We start from the raw sequence: 12,203 nt of genomic DNA, 5'->3' as shown, positions 1-12,203 counted from the left end.
CATGGTAAATGTGAATTGACAGTTTTGCTAAAGATAATCTCTAATTGAAACTTATTAATTCTCAAAACAAGTTACTTCTGAATCTTTTACAAATTGATACTGCACTGTTGATAATTAGGATTTAAGGGAACAGAAATTACCAAGTTATAGCAAAATGTTTCGCTGTAAGTGCTATTGGAAAGCTCTGACAGAAAAACCTGACAGTTCTCAGGGGTAAGTTTTTTAAAAAAATTTTAATATGAATGACCTACTTCATCTCTTGTGGCATCACTTGAAGCTTTATCATGAGTTAACTTGGTGATAGAGAACAAAATCCAGGTGGAATCCTGAAAGAGGCATACTCAAACTTTGAATTAGCCTAAAGAGTCATTTGATCTGTACATTTTATTGGAAATTTCCTGAATTTAGGAGGCATTGTGGCAGTATGGGAAAGGCATTAGTTCAGGAACTGAAGAGAGATGGATCCAAGTATTGGTCCACCAGTGAGGACTGCTATCCTTGTGCAAGTTACTTAAATCTTTAAGCCTTAGATTTACCATCAGTAAGAAACAAAGACACAACAATAACAGCAAAAAACCAACTCAACTCATTTCACAGAGTTATTATCAAGATAAACTCATTTATTTAACAGATGGTTATGGAGTGTCTCCTAAGTGTCAGGCACCATGCTGGACACTCTCCACGTGACAGGAAGCAAAATCAGGCTGGATCTGTGCTCTCATAGAGCTTGAGAGACAGGCAACACTCAGAAACACCCAAGAATACACATAGAATCACTGCTTGGGAGGTTTTGCAAAGGCAAAAAATACGGTTCTGGGGCTAGATTGACTTGTCCAGTTTTATAATGCTTCATTGAGGAAATGGATTTTGAGCTTTAATTTGAAGGCAGAGAGTGTGAGGAATGAAGAGAGGTCCCAGTAGAGGGAACAGCAGGTACTAAGGCCAGACAGAGATAGGACTGAAAGAAGACCAGTGAGGCTACAGCAGAGAGAATGAGGAGAGCAACTTGCTATCAGTTGAGACTCAAAACAGAAAAAGGGCTTAATCCTCAAGTAATGAAAAGGCACTGAAGGGCTTTAAGATGCGGGATGACAATCAGATTTTGTGGCTATAGCTCATAAAGGGCAAGGTAACAGTTAGGGGGATGTTGTATCATCTGGATGAATAAGTGACTGCCTTGACTAGGGTATCGTAGGGTTATGGGGAGAAATGAGATAATTTGAGAGATTCTCATGATGGATGGATTGAGTATAGGGGTGGCTGAGAGAGAGTTGTCCAGCCTGACTCCTCTGTTACTGGGTTGTCTGAATGGTTGGATGGTGGTTTCTTTTGAGTAGGAAACCACTACAGGGAAGAGAGCATAACTCAGTTTTTACTGCATTTGAAATTCTTTTTGAGATACCCAAATGCATGTGTCAAGAAGAATTTAGATTTTAGAGAAGATAAATCTTGTCATTTTCTTTTTCTTTCTTCTACTTGTATCTTCAACTCACTTTATTTTGGATCTTTCCTTATCAGCCTTTTAAACATTCTCAGGACTTTCCCAGTTTACAAACATGAAAAAATTCTAAAAAAGGACTCTCTTTTGCATCATATTTCTCTTAGTCATTGCCTCATTCTCATAGTCAAGCTTTCAGAAGTTATTGCATTCACTGTTACCATTTTCTTAACTCTTAGTCACACCTACACTTGCCAATCTTTTTCTGACCTCACCTCCAACAAACTGCCTTGCCAAATGGCATGTTCTGTGCCTGCTGCTTCTTCGAAATTCAAATCAGTATGTATGAGTGCTTACTGAACTTGGTACCTTTAAGGCATCTCAAACTCAATTCATCTAAACCCAGATTCTTGGTTATCTTCCTCCAAACTTGAAGGGTCTCCAGTAAATGACTCATAATTCACCCAGTTGCACAAGCTGGAAACTGGGGTTTATTCTTGTCATTTTTTTTAATCCCTTTTATTGCTCTTCTCCTGTGTTCAATCATTGTAGACTTGTCACTTCTACTTTCTAAATATGTGCCTATTTCTCTTTATTTTTATTGCCATCACTCTAGTCCAAGGTTCTCAACTTTGGCACTGTTGACATTAGGGAGACTGGGTAATTCTTTGCTTTTGGGGGGGCTGTCTTGTGCACTGTAGGGTGTTGACAGTGTCCTTGGTCTCTACCCACGATATGCCAGTAGTACCACTGTCCCTACTTATAACAACCAAATATGTCTGTAGACATTGCAGCATGTGCTCTTGGGCAGGGGAGGAAGAGTCGTGTAAACTTGCCCTCATTTGAGAACTGCTGCTTTGTCCAAGTCACCATCATTTCTTCCTTGAACTTTTATAGGCTAACTGGTCTCCATATGTGATTCATTTGAAACCATTCTTTATCTGTTGCTACAGTGATTAAAAAAAAAGTAACCTGCAAATCTATTTATATCATTCCTCTGCTTCCAAAACCTCAGTGTCTTTGCATGGCTCTTAGAATAAAAGCCAAATCCTACTAAGACCTATAAGTCATGACTAAGTCTGCCTCTGCCCATTCATAAAGCCTCATTTCATATTCTGTGCTCATTCTTGGTCCAGTCAGGCAACTCTGACCATTTTTCACTTTACTCTCTCAGATCCTTTGCACATGCTGTTCTCTTGTCTGAAATGCCCTTTGTTCCCCTTTCTCTATCTCCTCATTCCCAATTTGGCTTTGCTAATGCTTATTTGTCCTTCAAAACTTCCTCTGTTATATGCTATTAACACTCCATAGAGTTAGTCTTCTTCATAGAAGAAGGCTTCTCCACAGTCTTCTTCACAACATGTATTGATATGCATAATTGTGTAGTTGGGTGTTTAATGTCTGTATTGAACTCTGCAAGGCTAGGGACCATCTTCTTTTGGTTCAGCAATATATCTCCATTGTACAGGGGGGTGCTCTACTCATAGGCAGCACTCAATACAGTGTTGAATGGATAAATTAGTAATTAAATATGAATGTGAGGTCTATAGATGAAATACTAGTTTGCTCTGGTAGGAATGTTTCATTGTGATTGAATTTTGAAAACTGGAGGCATGAGCTAGTTTCTGATCTACTTATAGTAAATTGCTGTCTATTCATGCTGTAAAAAATAAAATCTGTTTTAACACTCTTTGAGTTTTTAGGTTTAGGTGTGCTATGCAATATTTCTTCCTTTTTTTTCCATCAGCCTCTAGAGGGGAACTCTAGCCTGGAAGTGGAGGAATATATAAATTTGGCTCACGAGGTTAAAAAAAAATTGGTATAGTGAACCATGAGGTAGTTGTGAGGCTTGCCCACAAATATCTGTGAAATACATGTATTGCTATTCATATACTGCAATAAAATTACCTCCCCTCTGGGAGTTGGCTGAGAAGAATTTAGTATTTAATGAAAGGTTGACTCAGTAAGTCATATTTTCCAAATCAGAAAATAAAACTTTAAGAGGAAGAGTCTTGGACAACTGTTCTGTGATTTTGTAGACATTAGGACTTGGCTTGAAGCTACCTTTAATTACACAAGCCTTCTGGGAGTACAGTTAGTGAAAAGGGGTACAGTATGGAATTTGAATAATTTTATCTATTGAAATGTTCCTGGTTATTAATGTAATGTTCAACACTTACCCATCTTCTAAACTATTTAGGCAAAGTCTAAACATACCATTTTCCCTTTTCCATGAAAGTAGAAAGAAAGCTATCAATAAAGAGAAAGCAGATGTTTAATTTGGGTAATAAATGACAGTAATCTGGGGTTGGTTAGCTTCATGACTATTCATCTTAAAGAAACCTATTTTCCAGTAAATCTGTCAATGCTCTTAAAATTATTTTGGAAAATCTGAGGGGTATTTTGTCATAATCCTATAATGTCTGGTTGTTACAGGCTCTGTTTCACCACAATCTGGGTGTCATTGGGCCAGTGATACTAGCCATACAGATGTACAGTTGAATGTAGAAGCTATGTTCCTCCAGTAATTAACTGATCTTTTAATTTTTCTATATAGTGTGGGAAACAGAATAGTTTGATGGAGTCTGATGTGATACCTCAGTAAGTAAGTGCCAACGTACTGGCATATTCCTTTCTCTTTTTTCATTGTAAAAATAATGTCACAACATTGAAGAAAGATTACCTCCTGAATAGTATCTATGGTCTCACTATTCTAATAAAATGAATTTCCTATTTACATTTAAAAACCAACTCCATATTTACACACATAATTGCACACTATTTTATAATGGCCACATTTCACTTCATCAGATCGATATGTGATAATTTAATCAATCACTCCCTATTTATTTAACTTACAAGTTACCTTGAATTTGTGTATTTATGTCTTTTACCCAGTTTGGGAAGGTTTCATCCATTATCTCTGTAAATATTTTTTCTGCACCAAACTCTTCTTTTCCATCTGGGATTCTGATGACACCAACATTAGCTTTTCTTGATATTGTGCCATCAGTTCTTGAGCATATGTTCACTAATTTTAAAAAATTCTGTATTATTTAGATAACTTTTATTGATCCATCTTCAAGTTTATTACTTTTCTTCCTCTATCATTGCCATTCTCTATGAAGTCCATCCAATGAGTTTTTGTTTTGGTTGTATATTTTAGTTCTAAAACCTCCATTTGTTTTTTTAAAAAAATAGTTTATCCTTAAGAGTTTTTTCAAAGCTGTGATGTAATAAACAAATTATACACCCAATTTTCTTATTCAAATTCTGCTCTGTTTGTATCTGTAAAATTTATTGAGTTAAAATATAAGCTTTAAAAAATCATTGTTAGATGTAGAAGTTAATTTTATGTCCAATACAGAAAACTTCTTTTGCAATGTGATATATTGGAAACGTAAGTAATACTCCTGAAAGTTAGCATTGGAAATGATGAGAGAAAATGCTGGAATTTTATTTTCCAGTAACCCCTAAGAGAAGTCTCTTTGGAAGAAAAAAATAAAAGGTGAAAATTTGCCACAATTTTGTGGACAGTGGGTAGACCATATCTTATAAAATGTGGTGATTATGATTTGTTAGTCTCCGGTTGTTCCTGAGAGAATTTTTTATTCATTTTTGCTTTTCATTTAATTATAATTGAAACAGTATTACATTAGTTTCAGGTGTACAGCATAGTGATTTTTTAATTACGAAATGCTCACCATGGTAAATGTAGTTACCATCTGTCACCACATAGAGTTATTACAATATTATTGACTATATTCCCTATGCTGTACATTGCACCCTGGGACTTACTTATTTTATAGCTGGAAGTGTATACCTCTTCATGTCCCTTACTTATTTCACTCATTCCCCCTCCTCACTCTGATGATTACCAGTTTTTTCTCTGTGTCTATGAGTCTTTTTGTGTTTTATTTCACTTGTTTTTTTCATTTTTTAGAGTCCATATGTAAATAAAATTATATGACATTTATCTTTCTCTGTCTGGACTTATTTCACTTAGCATAATACCCTTTAGATCCATCCATGAGACATACACTGTATCTTTATCCCTTCACCTATCAATGATCACTTAGATTGCTTTCATTCTGAGATGATTTTTTAAATAATATATTTTAAATTTAGATATTGTAGGGTTCCCCCCTAATTAATGATTTATATTTTTAGAAAAGTGATCTTTTATCATTTATTTAAGGCATATTATAATGCTCATAATGAAAAGGGGTTGTCTTAATTCTATGTATCTATTAAAACTTAATTACTTGTTATCAATAATTAAAGCCAACATTTATTGCACAGTGCTATATACCAGATGTTTTTCTAATGGCTCACTTTATATGTATTAATTAAGTATAGGATTAAATAGGATAGTTAAATATGTCAGCTGAATGAAGTAGATACCTTATTATCACCATTTAAAAAATCAGGGCATTGAAGTACAGAGAACTTATTCAGTTGCCCCAGGTTGCCTAAATGGTGAGTAGAAAGGCCAGGATTCAATCCAGCTATTTTGATTCCAGATCCTTCTTTTCTTTTCTTTTTGCTACCAGTACTATTGAACATATATACTCATAGGGGTAGGGAATACAGAGGTTACAAGAAGCAATGCTTTTCTAAAAGTCTCTTTAGGAGATAGACAGAGAAACGGAATACAGTGTAATAATTTTTATAGTGAAGGTATGTACATGTGTGCTGTGGGAGGCAAGACAAGAAAGTGGGAAATCGGCTTTGGAAGTTAGGTCGGGCTTGGCAGAGAACCTAACAAATAGTTGTCTCCAAAGTGTTGAAAGTGGGTAACTGCATTTCCACCAAACCACAGATCTAAATATGGTGTGTTCAGGGAATGTGCCTGTGATTCCTCCTAAAATCAGAGCAATTCTGCCTGGATATACATGAACCCTGACTCTTGTATTTGTTGTTTTGGTTGCAGAAAGCAGAAACCATCGAAGCTAGTTTAAATAGAAAAATATTTGACATGGGGAACTGGGTGCTTTCAATTTTATTAGAAGAGCTGGAATACAGGCTCTGGGCCAAGCTTCTAGGAATGAGTCTCCCATAAACACCATAGAATTGGCTTGCTGAGGGGGTTGCACCCTCTTCTCTGACCAGCATGTGGGGACTTCTCCTTCAGCTTGGGAATCAGAAAGCAGCAGCCTACCTCCCTACCACCATACACACTGCCTCAGCAGCAGTCAGTAGTTCAGCAAACCAACACAATTGGTGGTTCTAAAATCACACCTCCTGTCGTCCATGCCAACAAAATGGATTCACTCTCTTAACAGCCTTAAAGCAAGCAACCAGTCAGTCACTACAACTGCTACTGTTGTAGAAATCCAAACACCTCCACCACCAGGCTTGTCAGCAGAAATATTTGAAGCAGCCGAAAAATGGTCTCTCTCTCATTCTGTGATCCAAGTATAAGTCACCTCTCAGTCTAAATCACATTAGGAAATTTAGCTGCAGGGGAGTCTGAGAAACATCATTTTAGTTTCCTGATTTTGCTTTATGAGATGGTATATCTAAAAGGGTTCAAAGGTTTCTGAACCCATGCTCTGAAGTACCTCCCCCATCTCAGTATCTGCTAAGGTGGTAGAAAAGTGAATGGAACAGAGGCCCAGAATTCTTCACTCCGAGTAGATACCTTTGTGTGATCACCTTCACATATTATGTCTTGTTTTTTTTAATGATGTCTCTTTCTCAAAACTGGTTTAGACTCTTGGATTTGTTTCCAGGACTTGTGTGTTTTTCATCGAATGGTATCGATTATGATGAGTATTTGTCTATTTGAAATGAATTTGAATACTGGAAACAGTACTAAATAATGGTAAATGAGATAGATTGCCATGTTGAGTAATACTGTTTAGCTCAAAAAATTCACAAAAAACATATACTTTCAGCCAAAGCATTGTCAGTGAAAGAAACAGTCCTTGTGTGGCAGTCCAGGCCATGTGCCTCACCCTTCACTACCTGCAATGCTGCAATCATTAACTCAGGCATTTATTGGACATTTAGTTTGTGCAGTGGTTGTGCAATGTTTTACAACATTTAAAACTTATATTTGTGCTTTGCTTTATAGCTCTTTTACAGTGTGCCTTCCTGTATGTTATCTTATTTAATATGAATAACCAGTTTATCTTTCAAAAGGAAACTGAGGTCTAGAGATTTTACTGTTAAGAATGCCAACTGAAATGAATAGTTCCACTGGATATTTTATTTTTTGAAATTAATTTCATATAATAAATGTCATCCATATTCCAAAACTGAACCCATTTTGTTTTTACTTGTGATTTTTGATATATATTTTTCCTGGGTTGTATTAGAAATTATTTTCCTCTATACAGTGTATAATGGATGCCTAAGACCCTTGGCTTGCTTGCTTTATTTTTTTAAAGATCAACTCTTAGCAACTTTCAAATATGCAATGTAGTATTATCAAGAGTAGTCTTTAGTTTGCTTGTTTTGTTTTTACTGGTTTCCATGTAGATAGATTTCTATAATCTATTTTATAGTCATTTCTCCTTTATAGCACATAGGATGATGCAAATCACCACAAAAGTAAACAAGAAAAACTGGATCAATACATAAATCAAACGGATAAGTAGATGGATGGATGGATGGATGGATGGATGGATGGATGGATGGATTGAAAGCTAAAAAGAAAGAGAATTTTTTTTTGGTGCTTTATAGCAAGGGAAAAAAGTCTTAGAAACATCCTAATTAGAATTATATTAACCCCTAGTTCTGAAAAAGTGTTAATAGTGGAAAAATCAGAATCAGAAATAGGATAGTTGGTATGCAGATAAATTCATTTTTAAAATATTTGCTTAGAAGAAGTTAGAATTCATCAAAATATAAAATAAATTCATCTTTATTTTGTCCCTTTTAGTAGAATAGGTAAATAACACATAATAAGAGTAGTGCAAAAAAAAAATACAAATGGATTCAACAGAATATAAAATCTTTATCACCTATAACAATTAAAATTATATATGCAGCAGCTTTGCCATAATTAAATGTATGTATAAGTGCAACTCTAATAAAATGCAGAACTCAGTGCAACACTTGTGCAAGAGATGTGCCCAGACAGCAGCAGGGGTTCATTTTGTTCCACCTCCTACTATTCATTCTTGCAATCTTGCCCACCCTATCTTCTTCCTGCTTATTCTAGGCTTGTTTTGGCCTTCCCATGGTTTGTAAGGGACTTGACTGATTAGTTGTAATTAATATATTGTTGCTTAGGAAAGGCCCCCAACCTTATTTTGTTGCAAAACTAATAGATCACAGGAAGAAGAGGTCTATACTAGCATTCAAAGCTTACCAGGTTGTTACCGGATTTCATGATCTCTTAGCCTTTTTCTGATAAGGACTATCTTCATCCTAAATTGGTTCCTAAAAAATCAGATTCACTTTGTTATCCTTAAAAATCCAACTTTTAACAATTAACATTTATTTCTGAACAAAATATAAGTGTTGAACATTATCACAAGATATAAGATTTAAAAAATTAATTTAAGCAACATGACAGTTAACTTCTAGCTGATGAAGTTAATCTCATGTTTCAGTAAAATCACTCAGCTGCTTATGCTGACCAAACAATTTGGTGGCAGTGCAAGAGAGGATAAATGGCTATCAAATGTTGCATAAAACAAAGAAGCCAAAGAATGAGTACAAAGGTGTGGTTAGTCATTGCAAAAAAAAAAACAAAAAAAAACAAAAAACCCAATTGAAACATCAACAAATTCTGTAGCTGAGAACATGCTACCTTAAGTACATGAAATATTACTACCTTTGGTGGTCAACTTTGTGAGTTAACTCTTTTCACACAGATTTAATTCAGTTTAGCAGCTCTCTGCAGTATTTTGCTCAGACCACATATGATGAGTTGTGAAAACTTATCAACAGCTCAGAAAAAAACAACAAAACACTCAGGGATCCCTGAGAAAAAGAAAGCTAAACAATGAATAAAAAGAATGTCTAGAATTTGTGAAAGTATGAGTTGATAACTGAAAATATAGATCTGGCATTCTATTATTTCAGAGCACCTGTCCTGATTTTATTTAAGGTTAAAATTATTTAAGAGATTATGATCTTTGCTTCCATGGTATACTCTGGAACTGATGATAAAATACTGTGCCTTTCATCTGGTATGTCTTACTCAATCAGAAGACACTGTGAAAATACACCTCTGGGGTAATGTGCATGACCACTGGGTAGAGAAGTTGAGGCATGGATAGACATGTAGCCAGATATCAACTTCTATTCCAGCTATTACAATTCTTCACATGTGCATTCATATCTCACAAAAGTTGAGTCAGTTTTTTTCTTTTTTATCACACAATTACACTCCATTGTGTAATGTTATTTCCTTCTGTCAGTTGCAAATCCAGTCTTTTGACTGACTCATCTTTTTGTCCTCAAGTTGGTTTTCTACTTTTTGGTAAAGCTCTTCTTCCATCTTCAGTTCTTATCAGAGTCCTTTCTATTTTCTTCTGTTTTCCAGTGGCTCTTTCCTAGTTTTATTTAGCCTTTCTCTGTGTCAATCAGCTTCTGACTTAAGATTCAACAAATATCCCAATATGAGTTTGTGATATTCTTAAGTACATTTAGTTTTCTGGAAATTAATTCGATAGACAACTCTTTATTTACATCTGATTATCTCAGACAGACTCCTTGTTTTTAATTTCCCTAGTTGACAACAAATTTCTCTTCACCAAATATCCTGTAAGGAGACTGTGTTCTTTTCTAGTTGCTGATTTTCTTTGTGGCTGAGCTTATCTGTGAGACTTATCTGTGAGATACTAACCCTGAGTAGGAAGCTGGTGTTTCTTAATACTCAGTGTAGTTCATAATTCTTCAAAGACTTCAGTTTACCTCATTTGGAATTTGAAAATTATTCCAATTTACCTCATGAAAGATGACCATTCCATGACTATGGTGAAATAACTCCCAGACTGTGAGTTCACCAATTCCAGTTTTATTATAGACTGAGTCTCTGTATGATTTCATGACTTCAAACAATTAGTTGCTAAGATACTCTTTGTCAAACAATTCAGCAATTCAATAGGGGAAAAATAGCGTTGTTTTTGCCAAGTCATTCCAGTCAAAACAGGTGAACTGTAATAAAAATATGAACGATTATGGGTCAGTGAACTCTTAACCTCTAAAATAATGTGGAAAATTGTGATCTGTGCATATATGCATTTTCTGGGGAGAGGATTTATTGCTATTATTAGATTCTCATTACCTTGCATAGTACCTGCCACATTGTTGAGTCTGAATAAATAATAGATGGGTGAATTACAAATGATACAAGAATTCTAAAAATGGTTCCCTCATTAGTGAAAAAAAAAGTTTAAAAATAACCAGAGCCACTTTTTTTTTCCTCTGAATGTTGCCTCTCTACAAATCTCTTCTGTTTCTCCTTTTTGATGTTCCTAGAAGGTGGGTATTAGAAGTTTTGAATTTATCTTTCATATTTCTTCACTTTTCTTTCATACTTTGCAATTTTTATCCCTTTCTGGTGTGTTCTAGAAAATTCATCTCAGTCTCACCAGTTCAAATTTAGCTGTGTCTTTTCTACTATTCATTTTATTTACAGGCTTTAATATTAATTTTATTTTAGTCAAGCTGCTTTTAGTTACTAGGGGCTAGAAAAATAGTAAGCCTTATTTCCATGCTTGTGGCACTTTTACTCTCAATTGTTTGCTTAGCTAACTTTCAGTAGTTCTGTGGAATCATATTCTCAAATGATGGCTTCTTTCTTTACCATGGAGAATAATCATGGGTGGACAAAATTTCGCATTTGCATCTCCTAGGTATAATTGAAATACATTAAATCTTAGCCCCTTCTTTGCCTGAGATCGGCTACATAATGTACCTGAAAGTATTACTACATCTAGGTTAACCTGGGTATGGATAATGTCTTCTAACAGAAATTGAGGAGCCTTGCTTATAGTCTCAGCTTGCCTGTCAACTAATCTGGCGAACTTGGCCAGGTTACTTCTTTGTACCTCGTGCTCCTCCATGACTAACCTGGAGCCTAAGCTCTCCTGCTCCTCCTCTCAACTGCTCAGGAAGACAAAGAGTCTGAATTATTTATAGTGGCAGCCCTGTAACCAACTCAATCTTAGAAATAACAAGACCCAAATGGTTATTCATGCTCAAGTAGTAGAACTGAAGAAAAATCCATCTTAGTTATTTTTGGACAGATGCTGTCATTTAAAGTAATGAAAAACAAACTCAACCTTGCTTATATCATACAAGCACGTTTTACAAGTTTCACAACTTCCATGAGTATGGTAGGCATTAGGCTTCGTGCACAAAGTCTTTACTGAGATTCTATTGGACTTTACTTCTCTGAGATTCTGTTCACTCTGTTCTTTTCTGTGTTAGCTTCATCTTCTCGTTGATTGAAAGATGGTGGTAGTCATTAAGGCATCTCACTTAAATATGAACAGGAATGGAGGAAGAAGAGTCCATTTATCCTGTCTTTCCTCCACTTAGTAGTAAGGAGTTTATTCCCAGAAGTGCCCCCCAGATTACTCTCCTTATGCCTGGAATTGTATTAAACTGTACTAAATATCAATTCCTAAGCCAATCACTGATAAGGAGAATGGATCATCATGACTGGCTTAGATTCCGACAGTTTTTCCAGTTTATTTGTTGCTCTTGTGAAGAGACAGAGCCTCGAATTTCTCTACTCTGCCATTTTCGATGTCACCTTAGCTTTCTGATTAGCATAGATTAATTAAGATTTACCACT

The sequence above is a fragment of the Camelus dromedarius genome, chromosome 3 (genome assembly GCF_036321535.1).
Source record: "Camelus dromedarius isolate mCamDro1 chromosome 3, mCamDro1.pat, whole genome shotgun sequence".
Classification (NCBI taxonomy): domain Eukaryota; kingdom Metazoa; phylum Chordata; class Mammalia; order Artiodactyla; family Camelidae; genus Camelus; species Camelus dromedarius.
Note: the sequence above shows the minus strand (reverse complement) of the source record.